This window comes from Leptosomus discolor, chromosome Z, assembly GCF_034619465.1.
Source record: "Leptosomus discolor isolate bLepDis1 chromosome Z, bLepDis1.hap2, whole genome shotgun sequence".
NCBI lineage: Eukaryota > Metazoa > Chordata > Aves > Leptosomiformes > Leptosomidae > Leptosomus > Leptosomus discolor.
Window position 1 is genome coordinate 66,888,042 of NC_141419.1, and position 22,106 is coordinate 66,910,147.

A 22,106-nucleotide genomic window follows, 5' to 3' on the forward strand; every position below is an offset into this window, starting at 1 on the left:
AGAGGGCCATAGCTTCCTTTAGGTACATCTACCTGCTGCACCATGGGGTCCTCCAGGGGCTGCAGATGGGTATCTGCTCCACCACCATGGACCTCCACGGGCCGCAGGGGGACAGCCGGTCTCACCATGGTCTTCACCACAGGCCACAGGGGAATCTCTGCTCCAGTGCCTGGAGCATCTCCTCCCCTTCCTCATTCACTGACCTTGGTGTCTGCAGAATGTTTCTCTCACATACTCTCACTCCTCTCTCCTGGCTGCAGATGAGGAGGGTTTTTTCCCCTTCTTAAACATGCTATCACAGAGGCACTATCACTGTCGCTGATGGGTTCGACCTTGGCCAGCAGCGGCTCTGTCGGACACTGGGGAAACTTCAGCAGCTTCTCACACAAGCCACTGCTATAGCTCCCCCGCTACCAAAACCTTGCCAGGCAAACCGAATACAGACCCAATATAAAGCAAAATATTCAATCTATGTTATTTAAATCACTGAAGTACACAAGTTTAACAACCTGAAGCACGAATTACTTCAGCAGTATAGAGCTGAAGATAAGTTACGAACACTCTGAATGCCGAATGCCTGCAGCACTACTGCTTAATTTAGTTAAAATCAGTTTTGTGTTTGTAAGCTGTTATTTTTTTACTGTTTTAGTGATAGCTATGAATTATTGGCTTACTTGGCTGTTGCATTCCTTTATACTGACAACTTCATGTTTTCAGAGGCTACTTATTTGCAGGTGTGGAAAAAAAAATTGTTCTGTATGAAACAGCTGCATGTTAAGTTTCAGTTCATCATACATCTAAAAAGGTGATTCTACCACGAGGAGGAAAAACCCTGTATGCTAAAAGAAAGTTTCTGCCTTTTTTAAAAAAAGTTGACCTCTGTGGTCTTCATAGTAAATCAGACTACAAATCTTAAGAGCAAGACATCTTGTACATACCTTAGTAGGAACCTTAGCTTTCCCTTTCTCCAATTATTCAAGTAACAGCTCTAAGAAAAGTCAATCACTGGTTTATTGTTGCCTTGCAAAGAAAGGATTTAATTGAATTTGCATTCCATAGTTTTTGAAGTAAGACCTCATTTGCTTTCTGTGAGAGGCATGGTCTCGTGCAGCCAAGCACTGACTGCTTTCAGTACTGCAGCTTCCTCCTTCAAAAGCAGTTCCATATGAAGGCTTGAAGCTTAGTCTCAGTTTAGCGTTGCTGTGACAAATCCCATTACCTCTTGATGCTACCTAGGAAAGTGGAAAAACTGGTGCCAATAACAAACACAGCATTGTTAACAAAACAACTGAAAATAAGGTCTGACTAATCCTCATCAAGCAGTTGTGTGCCTTTATTGAGTGGGAAAACTTGTATTGAGCTAAATATGGCTTTTCATCCCCTACGTTAGTGACCTATTAGAAAGTTTTAAGTACAAATGAGTTAAGTGAAAGCCACCTATGGTGTGTAAGCTTTATGTGCAAACGCAGTACTGCTTTCCCTCATGTCAGGAGGGGAACATGAGTTGCCATTGCACTACTATAATTTTGGAGGCTTTAACCAGTAAGATACAGCATAAAGTTTAACTGTCTTACCTTCTCAGTCCTCCAACCATCCTGTTGTCTTCCACCTTATGATACTTAATATTGATCACTTAAATAAAGTTGCTTTTCTATACATCCAATGTCAAGTTTTAGCAGTTTACTGTACATATTCACGAGCAATATAAATATTGCTCGTGAATATATACAATAAAGCTGTTAAGAATAACATTACATTCATCAGTTTATATAAACCATTTTCTATAGTCCTAATAGTGGATTTTGCAAAGCACCAACTTACCAAAAATATTTCTGAAATTTAAAATAAACCAAGAGTAGGTATGTTCGTACCTTCAGTGTTGAACAACCCAGCTGGGAAGTACAAACAGGGAGTACATTCATCATTGTGTGAAAGTCACTGGGCTAAACACCTATGCCAACAGGGGCTCTGAACTATTGTATGCATACTAAATATTTTTACAAAACTTACCGTAGATGAAACTGGAGTTTCTGTTCTAGCAAGTACAGATCTTTTGCTGCTGCAACAGGTTGTATGAAGTGTACCTGACGGGCTTTAAGCCAGTTGATAAACCTATAGCAGCAGAAAGAGATGTCAAAAATAGCATCCTGTTACGAACAAGATGTATTTAAATGAGCATACCAACAGGTTTTGTTCTACATGGCCTTTTTGTAAGTGCTGCATATCTTTGTGACTACTGAATGTGGCTATCTTTTCACATCCAGTTGCTGCTTTATAATGTTTTTCATCTGCATCTTACTTTATCTGGCAATACCTCCCTGCCAATGAACACACCTGCGGAGCAGTTCCTGTGGCCCAGCTAGCATTGATCGTGGTACAGCCCTACAGCATAGCAGGGCACCATCCACTTTCATCCATTTGTGCTCAAGTGTCTCAGTGTTACTTCAGCACTGCGAGCAGGACACACGCCACCTCTTCTGCTGCTCCTCAAGCTCCTTGGTTAAGGCAGGGAGAAAAAGGACAGTTATGGCAGTCCCGCCGGCGGGGCCCTTCCTGCGCGCACACATCGCTCTGTGCCAGGCAGGCCGGGCAGCGGGCCGGGCCCGGCAACACCTCCCGCCGCTTCCCTCCTACCCCTCCCCACCCCGAGCCAGCCGCCTGCCCGCCTCAGCCCCTGCTTCGGAGCCCGGGGAGCCGCACGGCCCCGGAGCCGGCCCGGCCCCTCCCGGGCGGCCTTTACCTCGCGGCTGGGCCCGCCGCCATCTTGTCTCGTCTCCCGGCGCTCTGCCCGCGGCGGCACCGCGCGGGGGCGGCCGAGGGAGGAGCGCGGCCCGCCCAGCCCGGCGACGCCGCGGTCCGCCATCCGCGTCTCGCGTTCACGCTTAGAAGTTCTTCTCTTCCTCCACTTCCCCGCAAGCCTCCCGCCGGGGGCGCTTGCCGGCTGCCCAGCTTTGCCGCGGGCTCAGGAGTTCCGAGAACGGCAGAGAATTGGGAGGTGGGGTGTGATGTGGTACCCTGCCGCTCAGGAGGAGCAAAAGGAGTAGGGAATCCATCACAGGAGGACAACATGACCAGGGGCCAAAGAGTCACAAAAGAAAACCACGATCCATAGATGCTAGTTTACAAATACACCTACATGACTTTTTTTTTTAACATTTAGAATCAGAAATCATCCTACGAATGCATGAGTGGAGTCTCAATACTGATCCTGAGAAACGAATGTCAGGAGGAGCCAGCATAGCCCAGCAAGGGAGCCAGCATAGTAGTAGCCTCAGCCAGTTCATGGGCCGGCAGAGCACCTCGTCCTGCAGAGCCATTAATCTGCTGTTCCATTAGTCTGCTGTTCCCTGCCCTTCTGTTGTAAATGCCTTACAGCCCCTACTCCTCAGCCTCCCTCTGCTCACCCTCTCTCTTCCCTCGCTTTTCTAACCAACAGCAATAGTGGACTGGCCTTGTCTTGGTAGTCTTACGTCAAGCCTGGTTGCTACAGCAGACAGTGTGCTTTGGCCATGCTTAAACGATTTGGCTTTGTGAGACAAAAGTCTGCACAGGGGATTAGGTTACATTTTGTAGCACCTTGAGTCTTGCACTATCACCTGTTCATCTTCAACCTTTTCCCCCATCAGTCGTTCACTGTCTTCTTCCTTTTTGTTTCCCCTGGCTAATTTTTTTCCTTTTAGATTATCGTTTTTTTTCATATAGCTACTTTCTACCCGCTGCAAAAAAAAAAAAAAAATATCAAAGTGCTGATTAAATAAAACTGTGATACTTACTTAAGTTACCACCATCACATGGCTCACCAGATTTGGTTTTTGGCCTTTTACCTTTATTCGGCCTGTACCACCACCGGGCAGGAATAGTCTCTAAAGTGTCCAGCAATTTTGAGCAAGGTTTAGTGTGAGTCAAAACAGTAGCTGTAGTTTCTTGACTTCCTTGTCAAACCCCTAATGTTTCTGTTTGGGAATAATACTACTTGTTTTCACTCCCTCTTTAGAGATACTGAAAACCTGTCTAGACATGGTCCTAGGCAACTGGCTCTAGGTGGCTATGCTTGAGCAGGGGGTGGGACAAGATGATCTCCAGAGGTCCCTTCCAACGTCAACCACTCTGCAATTCTGTGATTACCCCAAAGATGCAGTGAAGAACTGATTGACAGTTGGATACTACAGGGGTGGAGGCCATAGACATACATAGGCAGGCAGAAAGTAGTCTTGATCTAACAATAGCAGGAAAACCAACCAAAAAAACCCAAGGAGAGTGGGCAGTTTAAGACTTAGTAGCAAGAAACCATCTGCTGTCCAGCCTATCCTTCACCAGATATCCTTGAGGTCAGCATTCATGACCCAGAAGAGATTCAGCTGCAAGAAGAACAGCAAGCATGTGATGAGTCGATATGGTAAATATTAAACAGCAGTTTTGGAAAGTACCAAAGTGGCTACTCTTTAGTGTAAATGCCAGCCTATGGAGTAGAAAGGCAAGAACAAAAGTCCACCAAAACTTGCCTGAAGCAGTTGGTGCCATTGTGGCAGGTGCCACAGGCCAACACCCTCCTCCAGCCTGGCAAGTCCATCATTCCTCTATGCAGCCTAACAAAGAAACAGTAACTTTTTTTTAAAAAAAAAAAAAAAAAAAAAAAAAATGATGCACAAGTGGTACAGCACTGGACCATTTCAGCTTTTTGAAACATTGTCATTTGCTTTATAAAGAGCAATTCTCTGTTGCATGACGTTGTGCAAAGTCCTGGTGTTCCCGAACTTTTGCTCTGAGGCAGGTCTGGATAGGACTATCTATTTGTAGGCAGTTGCTCAGTGTTATGTGGGTGCACTGATCCTCCACAAAGGCAGTGTCAGGGAAAACACTGCCAAGGTATTTTTGAGGTATGTTTTCTGTTTGGAGATTTTTTGGAGAGATTTTCTGATCTGTGTCAACCAAGAGGTTGGGGTTTTTTGGTTGTGATTGCTGTGGGACAGCAGAGCTTCTGACTGGGTGGGTTATTTGACCATGAGCAGTTGTTAAGCTTTCTGCCAAGGAGGTCAGTATGGTGTGGAAATAATAATGAGGAAGCTCTAGAGATGGGCTTCTTGAGTTTGTTCTGGTTGAGCACAAGATAAATTGACCATTTTAGACATGTGTCTATACAACAAAGGCTCAACTTGGAAATTGCTGACCAGGAGGAAAATCACAACTTCTTTAAAATACCTTTATCCACTAAATGTCTTTAGTGTCAAATTTTGGAGATATTTGAAGAAGGATAGCTCTTCTGGTGAATTTGCAGTATTTGGGGTTTGTTACAGATTGAGATCTGTGTTTGTTTTGTCTGAACAGAGAGATACATGTGAAAGATGACCATGAGTTTCAGCTTTATCTGCTTTCCTACGTGTCCGTACATGTGGCACCCTGCAGAAACCCTGCCACTGGGCTGACAGTTGAAATCTGCACCTTGTTTACTCAAATGCCCATTTACATTGCATTTTGCCACAGCCAGAGTTGAGTGAAAACTGAATGTGGTTTAAGTTTGTAGTCATTCTCACTTTGGGTAGCTGCTGCTTGTTCTTCCTCAGACCTTCTGCAAAGACCAAGGTTAACTGGTTCTTCCAAATCTGTGTGTTTGGAGTTATTAAAGGGATGGTGGAACATTGCAGAAATGTTTAAACAACTGTCTACAAAACGTGACATGAGCCTCACCTGTTTCCTTACTGTCCTGTGACCTGCATGCAGGAAAGTATTTCCTTTCCCCTAGACACTGCTGACACCTGGCTATGGTAATATTCCAATTCCCAGTATTCACTGTTAAAACTAATGAACTGTTGAAGCCTAGATAAATCACTTTAGTCATTACAAATAAAGATTAAGAAGGCTTAACTGAGTGTAAGGCTTATTTTTAAAATGCTGCAGTGGATGCATTGTCAGGAGACCTTTAAGTTGAGATCCCAGTACACTTGAAGAGGCCTCCTGTAACAGCTGGCAGGATTATTAATAGCTGCCACAACTGATTTAGGTAAAGAATGTTTTTTCTTGGGGGATTTTGACTAATGAGTCATGTTATCTTGTTCACCTTAGTTTTTATTTGTCTGGCTTTGAAAGGAAGAAGTTTTTGTTGTGCAGACATGAATACAGACAGTGTGCCTCTGTTTGAAAGTTCAAAAGAGCAGCCTATGAATTCTGGAATATAAGGGCAGGAGTCTCAACTGGGATGTCACTGTGTCTTCAGTGAGTGCAAGCTAACCTCTGTCAGCTAATGATCTGGCCCCTGATGCTCATAGGCCAGTATTAGTAAATAGATAATAGCATGGGTGTTGGTACAGAAATCTACACATATATACACATGCCCTGACTCTGCAAGCTGGAGGAGAAATTAAAATGTTTATGTCTGACATTGGAGGAGCAACACGACCCCAAACCGAGAAATGTGTTCCTTTTTCACAGCACCATACTCCTGCCAAAATCTGTGTGTGCACCACAGCAATTAGCTAAGGAAGATCTTTCTATTGTCATTCATTTAGAAGCCCTGGTATGTTTGCTCACCTAAATGAAGCACTTACCCCCTGCTTGTATTGAGAATTTCAGGTGACAGCTGCACTAATAGTTGGAGTAATCATAGTGCCAGCCAAATTGCAGCAATGTTACAGGTGTCAGGAAGCTTGTTTATGTTCAAAACACTGCACATTTCAGATTGCATATTTCTCATTTGAATAATTGGATGTTTTATATTCCTTTACATGCCGTTAAAAATAGTCTAGAGCCTTAAAATCCATAACTCTTGACAGCTGCAGTGGCACAATTTTTTACTGGCTTTAGTTGGAGTGACTTAATCATCTGACAATTACCAATGATTTTACAAAGCATATTTTGGAATCTACAAGGCTCATTTAGAGTAAAAAAATCATTTTCTGCAAAGTGAAGACAGGAGTCTTCACTTTAGGCTTTCACAGCGGTATTTTTTTGCCAGCTACTCACCACTTTAAGTTTCTGTTGATTATGTAAGAATAGAATATCATTTCACTGATGCTTGCATCTGTTTTTTAATGATTGTGACTCTTTGAGTTCAATGCAGTTACCTGGAATTTACCCTGCTATTAGTAAGAAGAGAAATAGATCCCAAGCCTTAGATCATCAGAATGGGAAATAGTAACCAAAACGTAGCTTAGCACACTGATATACAACCCACAAAATCGGTATGAAGAGTGTGTTGTTAACATTGTAGTCAGGCCCTCAAGTGTTGCGGAAATGCAAGAGCAACAGTTGCCTGAACATTCACCAGAATTTCCAGCTGTTGAATGCTTAACTGCATGGTGCTAACGGTGTTGTTTCAATGCAGTTTTCTTCCTTCATGATTTAATGTGTAATTATATTCTCATGCTGTCTTTACTTCCAAAGTCCCTCTACAGCTTTTATTGCACAGGAGGGAATGTGCTTAGCTAGCAAGCAACTGGATCAGATTTTTTTCTCTTCTCTTTCCCTTTTCCTACTCATGACTCTTCTTCACATCTTCTGGTCTGCCCCAAAAATCCCATGCTCTTCCTTGGACCATCCCTTCTTTTCACTGTTAGGATTCCTATGCTGCCTGCACTGCACCATCCGTGCTTCAGCTCTGCAGTTACAACTAGTGCATGAAAATGAGGCTGGAGAAGCTGCAGCTAGTGGTGCCAACAGTTGAATAAATTACTCTTTTATGGTTTCAAATATAAGCACATCAGTCACATGCTATTTTCAAGTCATAGAATTATAAAGTCATAGAATGGTTTGGGTTGGAAGAGACCTTAAAATCATCTAGTTCCAACACCCCCACCATGGGGAGGGACACCTCCCACTACACGAGGTTGCTCAAAGCCTCATCCAGCCTGGTCTTGAACACTGTCAGGGAGGGGGCAGCCACAGCTTCTCTGGGCAAACTGTTACAGTGCCTCACCACCCTCACAGTAAAGAACTTCTTCCTAATTGCTAATCAAAATCTCCACTCTTTCAGTTTTAAACCATTACCCCTCGTCGTGTCACTACACTCCCTGATAGAGTCCCTTCCCACCTTTCCTGTAGGCCCCCTTGAAGTACTAGAAGGCCGCTATAAGGTCTCCCCAGAGCCTTCTCTTCTCCAGGCTGAACAACCCCAACTCTCTCAGCCTGTCCTCACAGGGGAGGTGCTCCAGCCCGCTGATCATTTTCATGGCCTCCTCTGAACCCACTTGGGCAGATCCATGTCTTTTGTGTGCTGAGAACTCCAGAGCTGGACACAGCACTGCAGGTGAGGTCTCACCAGAGCAGAGTAGAGGGGGAGAACCATCTCCCTTGACCTGCTGGCCACGCTTCTTTTGATGCAGCCCAGGATGCAATTTGCTTTCTAGGCTGCAAGCGCACATTGCTGGCTCATGTTTGTTTTTATATCTAGCAGCACCCCCAAGTCCTTTTCTGCAGGGCTGCTCTCAATCCACTCATCACCCACCCTGTATTTGCACTTGGGATTGCCCCAGCCCGGGTGCAGGACCTTGCATTTGGCCTTGTTGAACTTCATGAGGTTTGCATGGGCCCACCTCTCCAGCCTGTCAAGGTCCCTCTGGATGGCCTCCCTTCCCTCCAGCATGTTACCACATGACACAGCTTGGTCTCGTTGGCAAACTTGCTGAGGGTGCACTCAATCCCACTGTCCATGTTGCCAACAAAGGTGTTGAACAGCACCTGTCCCAATACTGACCCCTGAGGGACATCACTTGTCACTGGTCTCCACTCGGACACCAAGCCATTGACCCTAACTCTTTGAGTGCAACTATCCAGCCAATTCCTTATCCACACAGGGCTCCATCCATCAGATCTATATCTCTCTGATTTAGAGACAGGGATGTCATGCGGGACAGTGTCAAATGCTTTGCACAAGTCCAGGTAGATGATGTCAGTTGCTCTTCCCTTATCCAGCTACTCTGTAACCCCGTTGCAGGAGGCCACCAAATGTGTTCGGTGCAATTTGCCCTTAGTGAAGCCATGTTGTCTGTCCTGTTGGTTATTCATGTGTTTAAAGTCAATCAACGTGCTTTAGTGCTGTTATGCCCAGAACTAATCTTTGAAGACTCTGATCAGTACAAGGCCAGTGTCTTACTATGCTACAGACTTCCAGAGGAGGATCTTAACTTCTTTGAGTTGTTAAAAGTTTCCATAAGCTTTTCAGCACACATGGAAGTATTTTGATCAGATTCCAACCTTGAGAACCCCAACTCCATACAAATAAATTTTCCCTGTGCTAAATTTTTTCTATGCTTTTCATTGTTGCTTCTTGTCAGAAGCGGTCATGCAGTAGCTATGCACTGGCATACCATTGTGTCATTCTGGTAGGGCAGCAACCTAGGTGCGAGACCACTTTATCTCCAGCCTGGCCATATCAATGGAGATCATGATCAGAACAATAGCACAGAGGAACACACTTGCACAACATCTCCCAGATGCAGAAGAGATTCCTATGCTGGCCTGACATGAGCAGTTACGGGAAGCTGAGGCAGAGACAGACTGAAGGGGTGCAGAGAGTCTGTTCTTACCAATCTGGTGGCTTCAACGTTCTTTATAATTGCAGTCACATCTGAAAATGCAGCTGCTTGTCTGGCTGATGGTCATGGGGGACAAGAGACCTGGGTTGTCTCAGGTTGAAAGAGTGACTTATATATCTCTGCCCTCAGGCTTCTGCAGAACCAAAGCCCTTTGTCTACATGTCAGAAGAGCGTTAGAAATTCTGCAAAGGCTGATTTCACCAAGTGAGTATCAATGGTTTTCTTGATTATTTACAACTTCATCTAAACAGCCTGCGCATTCATTTGGTCTTCAGGAACCTCTTTTTCTGTGCTTCCCCACCACCCACCTTGTACTGTGCCAGAAGTTGGAAGTAGTCTGGAGGACCATAGCAAGAATAATTAGACTGGAAGACATGGTTCGGAGGTCGAGATGAAGAATTTGATTTTTTTGTCCTAAAAAAGAGTGCATAGACGTGGACAAAGACTTTGGAAGCATGGTGTTGAAAAGGATGGTTACAAGTTATCTGCCAAATCTATGAGGGAAAGAACAAGTATAAGGGAGCCTAATATGCAATAGAAAATGGCTGGGTTTGGAAAACTTTCCCCTTCCATGGGTGCGTGTTTATAACAGCAAGCTAGACAGCTGTCCCAAGTGGGTCCACATCTTGTACCAAGTCCTGCCTCCAAGAAGGCAGCCAGGGTAGATCTCCTGGAGCTTCTTCCAGCCCTATTCTCCCTGCTGTTTCCTGTGTGCTGCAAGGAACATGTACAGCAGCAGTCTAGCAATGTTGTTGGATCACTCAGGTAGGGACTGGCTTATGGGTCAGGTAGATATGAAATCAGTCTATCAAATCAGTTTATCACTTGAAGTGCTCTCTGCCCTCAACTGTAAATTTTAAAACACTTGTGTTTGGGTTGGGGTTTTTTTTTGAGTTTGCACCTTATTCTGTTGTTGGTACACCTCTCGGGCTCAGCCGTTACAGCCATTTGCAAAAGCAACAGAAGCTTTTGTTTTTCTGAAGGCTTTTTCAGAGTTAAATGAATTCAGAGGATTTCACTGGCTTCCATACTGTGTGACCTTTGCATCTTGATGGAGCCAGACTCCCTGTTTTGCATTTCATTTCATTTCGTTCTGTGAGACTAACTAGAACTTACTAGGAAATTGAGTTTTTCTAAATGATTTTTCTAATTTATCTCCCATGATTGTGTTTTCAATTTCTTCTCTGATTTCACATCTCTCCATGTTCTTGGTCTCAGTCTTTCCTGCTGAGAAGTGCTGACTGCTGTCCAATGTATGTTTTTCCTGTAGAAACAGAGCTAGGATGGTAAACGTTTCTCTTCGGTCTCCTCTTTGCATTAAGAAAAAAAAAAAAAAAGCACTCTATCTTCAGATTAATCAGGAGAGAATGTATCCCCAGCAGCCTTTCTTCAATCTGAGCCTGACATGGAGGCTGATATAACAACATGCAGTACTGATTTAAGTACCACATCTGTTACTGAGAAATAAAAACCTAGTAAGTGAGCATCCCTCCATGAAATATTAACTCTTTTGTAAGGACCTATGTACACATCTAAAAACCCAAAGGCGTTTTAAGCTGATGTAAACCAGCATAGAGCCAGCTATATGGTTTTACACCACCAGTTCTGTTTTATACAAACGCTATCCTTCATACTGGCCATCTTACCTCTGGTTATGTAGAACTATAATCTGTAGATCTGTGGATTGTCACCTGTGGACGTGGTCAAGCAATCCTCAGCAGGTCAAAAGCTCTGGAGCAAGATTTTCTTTTTAAGCACAACTCTTTCTCCAGACCTACCCTTTAACATTGCTCAGTTTTGATGATTAGCCTCCTAAGATTGCTCAGGGTGAACAAATTGAACAAATTTATATTCTAATAAAGCTGCCAGGACTGATGTTGCTGAGATCCTCCAAGAACGTAATGCCCCTTCAGACTGTTTACAGAAAATCGGGAGGAAGTGAATTGCAAGCAGGGGGTTTGCACCTATGGTAGCTTGAAGTCCATCACCTCAACAAGACCTGGGAGCAGGTTCTGTCTGCACATAATTGAGGTAGGTTATTTAGAGTTCTGTAAGCCTGCATGCAGACCTTACATTGGGCTGAATGGCATATATCAGTGTAAGCCTGTGCTTGTCTGACCTAAACCTAATGAAAATAAGCTGGGTTTAAACTAAGCGAAGACTGATTCTTGCTGGCTTTTGCACTAAATCAACTACATCAGGTTTTAATTCACACTTTGAAAGAAGACCCTACAACTCTGCATGCAGGCAACCCTTTAAGCTTCAATTTGTTTGTGTGATGTACAGACCAGAGAGTACAAAGGGCATAGTTGTTCTCCCACCAGCTCAGATCCACACGTCTCTTTCTTTCTTCACTTGTTATTTTCTGCTGGACCCATGAGGTCATCTCAATTTGACTGTTCATTTGTGACTGCAATAATAATTTTTTAGAAGGTGTCACATGTGGTGAAAATACTTGTCCTAATACTGTTAACAGTGTGGTGAAAGAGAGGCTGATCTTCACCTGGCCAGGGCTGGATGCGGAGTCTGGAAGTGCTGTTTTACTTATCTGGGACTGATTTCAGTCTTAAGCCTATTTGCCAATGTGACATGCCATCAGATTTCAAAAATACTCGGAGGAAGGATTTGCACTTACAGCTGCACACTGATAAGTGTCCCTTCTGATTCCCCTCCCCCAGCTCATTAACATGCATGTCTTCCCTTATTAGTGTTCATCATTATGTGAACAGTTGGTAACTGTTCTGTTTTCCTTCTCGTCAAAAAGAGGGCTTCACAGCCATGAGGAAAATTAGTATTAGCTACAAGCAATTTTTAATACTGACTCCAGGTCCATTAATTTTTTCATTATCGTTATCATCATCATCATGGCAAGGGTGGGCAGGTAGGCTGAGGGCCTGATTCTCATCTCACTTGGAGGAGTATAAGGGAGAGAAACTCTGCTGAAGGCAGCAGGGTTACATCAATGCAAACTGGGGTAAGTGCAGATCAGGGTCTGCCTCTCATTACATTTTTTTCATGACTGCCTTTAAAATATGAGTAGTTTCTCTTCCAAAACCATTTTAACTATAATTAGCTGTAATGAAGATTTTTTTTCTGCTTTTATTTCTCAAATACATACTCCACCAAAGATTTAAAGTGGCCCCCTCTGGCTGTGTATCTTATGATCAGGGTAGAAATTATTTCTCTCACGTATGTAAGGAGAAGATGAAAAAGTAAGAGATAATTGGAAACTAGACATATTTCCTAGGGTTTTGATTTTTCCCTCAGTAAATGACTGGTTAAGATGGAATATGCATTTTTAGTGGATCATGGCTGTATTCAGGACTGAGCAATTGTCGGGTCACAAGACTTTGTGAATTGTCTGAAATATTCCAGAATTTAGATCTCTGCCTTCCAGGCTGAAGACAGTTTTGGAGCAATATTTTACCCTGTATTTTTTAATTACTTAGGAGAGTTCTCCATGCTTTTCATCCAGGACATAAGATCTTTTCCATTTTCTCTTCTCAAGCCATAAGCCTGAGAACACATTTTTTTCCATAGGAATCAACAGAATATACTAATGAATAATTTTTTTCTCTGGTATGGGGAGCTCGGTTAGGTAAGGTATGGTAAAGGAGGAGTGTGTTTTCCATGCTCCCCATGGAGCAAACAAAACCAGGTGGAGGCAAGAGTCCCGGCACTGAGGACAAGGCTTGTTGAGGGTAAGGATGTCTTCAGCTGTGTGATTTAAGAGATACGTGTCCATTCATAGGTCCTCACACAGACCAGGAACTCTTGGGGATGTGGTCTGACAAGGCTGCTTTTCCCCTTCTGAAGCCACCATTTTTTGTTATTGCTGACCAAATCCAGTCAGTTGGCAAGACAGGTACTGAAGACAGGTAGCTGCAGGGAGCCTTATCTATGGTCTTGTCTTTCTTCAAGGAGCCTAGGCCCTGCTGTAGGATTGATCTGATGCTCCAATATGTTAAGTCTCCCCATAGTTACAGATATCTGTCTTTCTTGAAGCTGTGCTCTTTGCGTAGGGTAGTGCTGCCACAGAGGAGGTCCCGCACAGTCCCTGAGGCAGAAGAATGTAAGAGCTGAAGTTTTGTCTGGCACCACCAGTTTGACTTCCTGATGGCAAGGGCCTTCACTATGGCAAAGCCTCCAGGAGTAATGTCTGGTGGATCTGGAAATGTTGTAAGTATAAAAGATTTCCACAGGAAATAAGAGATCTCGTGCTATCTGGGAGTAATGATTTTTTTTTTTTACAGTAAAAGTAATTTATAATTGTAGCACCATTTTAGTAGCATACACCTCTTGTATATTGGTAACAGTCCGTAAGTCAAAAAAACTGGAAAAGAGAAAACATGTTCTGTGCATACATAAAATTAAGTTTAAAATTTTCCTGAAAAATATTGAATTGTAAAGCTGTGATTGTGATCACTGCATGATTAGACCAGTCTCCACTCCTTTTCTGGGTTGAATAGAAATGCAAAATAGTGAATAGCCTTGTCTTCAAACCAAACAAGTTCAGTATGTATCTGCAGTTAAGTTAAAATATACCTTGGTGCCACAGGGATTGGAAATCAGTTGGATTGACTTCTGTTCCCTCCATATCTTCCCTCTGAATTGTTATACTGGCTTATTATTTTTCATTTGACTCTAATCTCCCTTTCCAAAGAAAATGAGTTTAAAACAAATCAATAAAATACTTTTAAATGAACAGAAGCATTTAACCAGTCAGATGACATGAACATTAAGGAAAAGCAGGGGACACAATGCCAGGAGATAAATAATGAAATTGGTTTCGAATATTGAGTTACTTCCCTGTCTTCCAAATGGAAACACACATGCAGTGATTAATTGCCTGAACAAAGTCGACGAGACAGTATTTCTTTTGCTTATTTTTTTCCTATGGGATCCCATTTTCACCTCTGGAGCTGTTTATTCTCAACTGTGTACCACTAGAGGGTGCTCGGATAGCAGTATTACTGGGAATCTAAAATCATCATTTCTGGGATTTTTGGCTTTTATGCAGCCAGTTGTGGCTTTAATTCTCATCTTCCTACTTGTTCTGGCTGGTTGGTTTGTTTGCTTGTTTATTTTCCCTCTGTCTCTTTATTTAGAGCTTCTGCAAGCTGAGAGACTCTTGCTGAATGAGTTAGTAGTTCATCATCTTGATGCTATTTTAATGGCGTTCGTCAGCACAGCGCAAATAGTCTCACTGCATCACTTCTCACATCGTGGCCAAACATGATTTACCACACTGCAAACGTGAAACCAGCATTAAACAACAGCTTCCAAGTGATTAAAATAGATATGGTAGAATCTGGGAATCCAGGACCATTTCAGGGTAAGAAAACCTGTAGTACTTGGCTCACTCCCTCCTCTATCCCCTCCCAAAACTGAGTGTATTTGTCTTCTCCAGACTTACCAACTTCCATTCCCCATGCAAGGAGATATTCCATGTCCTAAAATTACTCACTTTGTCACCCATACTAAAAAGTGTAAGCAAATAACACAGCACTTGCATAAAACTCATGCATGACGAGTGTCGCAACTCTTCCAGTAAGTACATTTCACTGTGCTATATAATATCACCATCCCATGTTAAAAAACCTCTACCAGATGGGAGCCTTTGTAGTGACTCTAAAAACCTTGTATGTAGACTGCTTATACACTCTCCAGGGACAAGGAGAGGAAATTTTCTGTAATCAAGAGAGCTGCATAGCTAACAACCAGACTCATAACTGAACTAGGCTTTAGCAGTAATTAGGTAATCTGTGGAACAACACTTACGTACATAGTGCCAGCAAAACCCAAACAAAACCCTTAATTAAAGGTAGGTTTGAGAGACTATAGCTGAAAAAAACCAAGCCCAGATTTTAGGAGATTCCTGGAATGAATGGATTGGAAGGAAAGAGAGCACCAGATAGACAAGAAGAAAAGCATGTGTGACTGTAGGCCATTCACAACATTCAGAGATGTGTCGGAAAAAGAAGATATAGTCTCTGTAAAGAAGAGAGGTCAGGAAAAGTGCCTGACCACTCTGTGGGTACAGAACTGAGTGCCTTTACTGTATACAGCTCTGCAGGCATGTTGTGAATGAAACTGCTCCAGAGTAAGACAGAGTTTTTGCTTACTTGGGCTAAGAATGTGATCTTTTAGGGACAAAGACAAGAAGTTTTTTTAGAGTTTCAGCTAAGTCATTCCCTTTGATGCTGGATTGTACCTCTGATCCTTTTCTTCATTGCCTCTCTGTAGAACAGGGTATCATATTTTGTCAGGGAGGTTTTGTTGACCTGCTGGAGCAAACATATCTGTATAAAGGTGGTCTTATTAAGTACTAGCTGATGCTAAACTGCTCTTTGTACGAAGGGTGATGAGAAGGCAATTGATTCCTGTCAGTCTCGTTTCAGAGCGATGTGAGTAAAAAAGCAGCAGTAGCTGTAGGTGATGACCTTCTTGCAATGGGCAAGAGTATGATACAGATGCTACTCTACATTATCGGATGGTTGCAGATAAGAAGAGGCAGAACTGCTTTGGGATAGTTTGCTTGTATTTGATCGTTCCTTCTTTCCAATTTATCTTTCTTGTATGTGGAATGATACTTCTGTTTGTGGTCAGGCGACGTAGCAATCCCAATTGCCCTGTGAGTGAATGGTCACTGTCACTATTTACTCTTCCAGAAGTATGGGGGACTCAGATGGAGAACATCATCAGCCTTTAAAAGAACAATTTGATAGAATAGAGAGAAACCATAAGTCAGAGACCTGATTTAAGAGGACACAATTTAATTACAGGAAAATTAAGTAGAGAAAGCAAACAGCATAGCCCACAGTCTTGGAGGTGAGAGAAGGATGGTGAGAGAAGGCAGTAGTTTGAAAACCAGTTATTGCCAAGGAAAGGGGTTTTTTTTTTTGGAATGAAAAGCCAAGGTGTATCCCTATAGGCAGATGAGGTGAAAGGGCAAAAACTGTAAGAGAGAAACTGCTTAAAGAGAGATGAGGAAGAAGATACAAGGGAGGGAGAAGTGATGGAATGAATTTGGAAGTTTGAAGGGAAACTGAGGAAGGATAGTCTCTGCAAAAGCACATCTCTTTTTTAATGAAAATTAACTTGTACTGTCATAAGCCTAAGGCAGTGCGATTTTTTCCTGGAGTTTGTTTCCTTCTTTAGCTGAAGTTGTGGTATTCATTATTATCTGAAATTACCCACTATGGAAAAATAATCACTCTCATACAATGCACTGAGAAACACATTTTGTCATTTTAAAGGTCAGATTTTAAAATGGATTTGAACTTGGTTTATTGATATGAGCCTGGAAACATTGCACACAGTGATTTCTGGCTGCAAATAAAGAATGTTTTACCTACCTGACTCATGGGTGAAAATGGTCTGGGTCAGCAAACAAGTTGCAAATAGCTGTGTATTTTTGCAAATGGTCTTGCACTCTAGATTACAATGGAGAATGAAAAAGCCTGTTTATTTTCACATTTGGAGTTCATGACATTTTCTGGAAGGTGTTTTCCAGAAGTTGGTAAGACTGCCCTCTGTCCTTTAATTTCATGTGCTCATTCTGTTACCAGAAAAGAGTTCAGGAGGAGTTGTAGTTTTCGTAACTTTTGTCCTTGTATCAGGATCTTCAGTCAACTGAGTAACGGCTTTGCCTTTGTCTGTGACTTTTGTTAGGAGTGCTTTGCTTTGGAGATCTCAGAGTCTGTGTGGTATGACTAGCATATAACCTTTCCAACCTCAGGGGCCTGTGAGCAGGTCAGTCGGCCTGCCTCTCCTAAAGGAGGACATGCAACTGCTGTAACCACAGCAGCTGATAGAGCCCAGGGTTCTCTGCTGTCTTCCCAATAAGGAAGCAGATATATACTTCTACTACACAGACATGCAGAGCACATACAGCAGCCCAGCACAACCCAGGCAAAGAAGCAAGGTAGGTAGGAGCTGGTTACCACCACTCCAGCAATTCAACCACATCCCTGTGGAGTCTGCAGGCTGGATGAGCTGCAGGCTGCAACCAGTCTGGAAGCCCTTGGCTTGGCAGATATCACAACACCCCTACTACCACAACTGGGAAGAGAGAGTAAGCTGTAGTGAAGACTCTTGGATGCTTCCTGGAGGGCAACAGAAGTCCTCTTCATTGCTTGTGGAAATGAACCGATTGCAGCTGTTGTGTCTCAGACAGGACTGTGCAGCTCGGAGAAAAATTTGTCATTCTGCCGTCACATCCCTTCACAAACTGGTATGTTTTGTTATGACTTGTTTTTTCCAAGTGTTGCTGCTTTTCTGTTCCCGCTCTGGAAATTGTTTTTCTCCAAGACTTCTATAACTACAGCTAACTTTGTAGACACCATGAGACAAGTGTAGGTATAAGGATATAGTGACATGAAGTAGAATGGTTCGGTGATTTTTCTTTTCTATCAACTGCTGGATGTAGCAAATCTTCACTACAAGGTTTTCTGAATTCATTCTAGTAATTCCTAGAGTAACATAATGTTACTCTTTCTTGTATGTGCTTACACTAATTGATCCTTGTGTATAATAGCTAGCAAAAGGGCAAGAAGAGGGTTGAACTTTCTAAACTGAGACTGTTTGTAGATAGCCATGATTTACCAATCTGATTACCAATATTTTGATGCAATGGCTGTGGGTTAGAAACTGTGACATGCAAAGTATTCTTCTGCAGTGTCTGTCTCCTTAGTTGTTCAGGAGTGATTGTGTTTGTGCAGGTTCATTGTGTTACTGCAAAGAGATGAAAAAAATCAGTTTATTTCTATATGGTGAGCTGGGTAGTTGTTTCTCAGAGCTGTAACACTGGAGAGGTTTCAAATGCACCTGTTAAAATATTTGCATTCTAGCAGGTGTGGGAGCATTCCTTTGTAAATATCATATTAAAACGTGTTTTGCACAGGCAAATTGCCTTTTTTCCCATAACTCAAATGAGTTTTACAAATGTTAATGACTCCCGTGAAGTTTGTATTCATCATAGCTGCCTTGGCATGAGTCCTGTGCCTATCCATTCATGCACGGCTGTCGCACAAGTACGCAGTCTGTGATGTAATCATCATCTTTGACAAAGGATTGCTTACAACATAGTCTTGCTGTGGAGTGCTCTAAAATAGTGGAATTCATGTTTGTGTGTTTGAAGCCTTACCCTCAGAGTTTACAGGCACAAAATGATTCATGTTGCTTCCTTCTTTTGTGCCCTGGCCAAGTAATAGGGTTCTGCCAAGTATTGTAGCTCTTGAAAACCATGCTCACATCTTTCCAAGAGGGAAGATATCTTCATCACAGGATGCCAAAATGAGTAGAAGAGGAATTTCCCTGCAATGGCTAAAATGAATACTCCTAATTCTGTTTTATAGCAAAATTTATGTCAATGAATACTCAACAGCAAATCCCCAATGCTATTAGTTAGTGTTTGTTTGTGAGAGACAGTAAAAAAGGCAGAGAACTTTGTTTGAGCTAGAGATGATTTTTATTTCACAGTGCTTTTAATACAGTTTGCACTGCAATGCCTTATTTTTTGAAGACACAGCAGTCCAAGTCAGGAATTACTGGGTTCCTTAAAACTGCTTTTCATTAAGAGAATGCCTCCTTCATCTGATTTTATTAATGGCACAGGTTATTCCAGAGTCAGGAGGGGACCACATGATCCACCAAAGCCTTATGTTGCCTAATGATGAGAGAACGAAACAATATCTTCACGTGAACTTCACTGACAAAAAGACCTGCCCTTAGGGTCCTAAATATACTCAAGGGAGAGAAAATGTCATCTGAAATATGTGTTGAGGGGTATGTTCCATGTTCTAGATACAAATGGCTTAGTGCTGCTTAATTCTGCTAGAGTGGCTCCTTGAGTTGGGTATTTACAGCATGGCGTAGTCCTCTCTTCTGATTTGTGGTAAGTCTAGAGAGAAGTGATAGCCTTCATGAGTGTTTGCTTTGTGTGATGTTTCTTGCTTTCTGGCTTGTGGTTTACAAATTTTCCTATTTTTATACTATTTTTATAGTTTGTTGCTTTTTATTTACTTCATAAAAACATAAAAGAGTCCAATCACACTATCAGTTGAGCATACATTTAACAATAAATTGATTGTCTACCAACCAAACTAAGCACTCCAAGGCAAGACAAGAAGCATCAGCTGACATGTACTTAAAATATTATGGTATTGACTGCATACAAAGATTACACTGTAAAAGATTAGCTAGGGCAAATTAAGTAGTTGGTACACTCTGAAGCCTATACGTAACAACAGGATTAGTGAAGGATCCTGCAGTCTTTTACTCACACTTGCCATCTCAGCAAAGTCAAAGGCTATCAGGACTATTTGAACCCTCCTGGAAACTGTTTGAACTCTCACTCTCAAGTGACCAGTGACCATTTGGGACCATCCCCTTGTTTCTGCAGGCCAGGCTCAAGAAGTGAGACTGGGAGTGGCTCAACTCTTTTGTGCTTTATTTTTTGTCAAAAAGTCCATGGAGATGTGTGGCAGTGTGGGACAGAATTAGTGCTTCCTCTGAAGGCTTTTGAGACAGCATCAAGTAGGGGAAGAGCTTGGAAACACAATGTCTACCCAAGAACCAGGCACTTAAAATGCAGCATAAAGCCTACAGCTTTATCAGCTTTATCTTTTATTTAAAGTGGCAGTGAATTGTTCAGGAATGCAAATCTATTACTACTGTTATATATTATCATTATTATTATTATTACTATTATTGAATGACACTTCCTCTCTGAAGAATAGTTCTTTCTTAGCCAGTGACAAAAGCAATGCTTTTTTGAGTACACATCACATGACAAATCTCCGTCAGGCAGTGTCCTATTCACCCAGCTGTGCTCTGCGAGAGAGTATTGTTAGATAACTATTTGCCTCAGCTCCTAACGTCAACTTTTAAAGATTTTTTTCCTGTTTGTTGTTGTGATAACCTGAAAACCTGGGGAGAGATTAAACCCAAGCAAGTGTATAAGGACTGGTTAAAAAAATTATGAAACTGTGCTCTGTGCTCCAGTTTGGCTTGAAGGAGTATTATTTTAACCTATATTTAAGTTACGTATGTTCAGAGATAAAAAATGTTTGTTCATTTTAAGCATAGCTAATTTTAGATGATTTCTTGTCTATGGACATTTCTTGTCTATGAAGAATTAGCAGCATTTTCAATGACAGCCAAATATAAATGAAAAAAAAAGAAAAAAAAAAATCTTGTCTAAGTTGCAAAGACATCCTTCTCCTGCCTTCTGTGAGATCAGAGGCAGAAATTCTGATGGCAGAGAAATGAGTGAGGATGCCATGCATGGGACTGGGTCTGTCTGCAAGACCAGGAATGTTTTATCATGTGCTTTGCTAACGCCAAACAAGTGGTCAAGTGCAAACTAATTTTGAGCTCTGGAGTCTGTCTGAGCCTAGGAGGACCAAGCTCTGGTCCTTGCAGTTGGGGCAGGAAGAAGCATCTGGGCAAGCATGCCTCAGCCTGACCACCAGCAGGTACCTAGAGCTTGTCTCTTCGTACACTACATGTGGATGCTTTGAGCTGAAGCTACAGCCAGGCTGCAGCCAGCTAAGGAGGCAGGGATTGATTATGGACCTTGCTGTACCTAGACCTGCTGGTCTGCTGCTGGAGCTTGTCATTTGGTTCCATAGACTGGGGAATACACCCAACAAAAACAGTATCTGCAGCATTTCTTGTATACCTCTTTCAAATGTCCCAGAATTCATGGAGGGAGCATTTCACTTGCATAAGAAACACTGTCATGGTTTGAGCCTACCCAGCTGGCAACAAACGCACAACGCAGCTGCTGGCTCACCCCTACCCTGTCCCCTGAGGGATGGGGAGGAGAAAATGCAACCAAAAGGGCTTGAGGGTCAAGGCAAAGGACAGGGAGGGCTCACTCACCAGTTATGGTCATGAGAAAAACACAGACTCAACTTGGGGATAACAACACACATTTAATACAACCAACCACCACCATCAAGGATAGTGAGAGATACAACCAGGTCTTAAATACAGCAGACCTCCACCACCACCCCCCCTCCGGTGTTCCCGGGTTCAGCTCTACTCCCTCTTCCCCCCTCCCAGCAGCGCAGGGGCAGGGAATGGGGGTCACAGCCCGGCCGGCACAAGGTGTCCCCGCGGCTCCTTCCCCCTCAGGCAGAGGGGCCCTCGCAGCCCTCCCCGGCCCCACCGCGGGGTCCCTCTCCCGGCAGACAGCCCTCCACCCACCGCCCCAACGGGCGTCCTTCCCGCGGGGCCGCAGCTCCCCAGAACCCCCCGGGGCGGGTCCCTCCCGGGGCTGCCGCCCTCCCACCGACGGGCGGCTCCAGCGCGGGCTGCCTCGGAGCCGCGGCTGCTCCGGGCCCGGGCCCTGCCCCTCCGGCCCGGGGCCCTCCGCGGGCTGCAGGGCGACCTCTGGGCCACCGCGGGGCTCCAGGGGCTGCAGGGGCTCAGCCGCCACCCCCCCCCCCCCCCCCGCGGGCCGCAGGGGAACCTCTGCTCCGGCACAGCTCCCCCTCTCCTGCCTCGCTGACCCGGGGGTCCGCAGGGCTGGCTCTCTCCATCCCCATTCGCTCACCCGCTCTCCAACAC

General features: G+C 43.4%; 1 long non-coding RNA gene and 1 other non-coding gene across 2 annotated transcripts; both read right to left on the bottom strand.

The window, feature by feature from the left end:
• Window positions 1-1,211: 1,211 nt before the first annotated feature.
• LOC147413306 (uncharacterized) lies at window positions 1,212-2,365 on the bottom strand. The gene is made up of 3 exons (XR_015184070.1): window positions 2,335-2,365; window positions 2,011-2,112; window positions 1,212-1,232 (listed from the first exon to the last, which is right to left on the bottom strand). It is a non-coding gene; the product is annotated as an uncharacterized LOC147413306 (long non-coding RNA).
• Window positions 1,451-1,589, bottom strand: LOC147413307 (small nucleolar RNA SNORA47). The gene has a single exon (XR_015184079.1). It is a non-coding gene; the product is annotated as a small nucleolar RNA SNORA47 (small nucleolar RNA).
• Window positions 2,366-22,106: the final 19,741 nt, after the last annotated feature.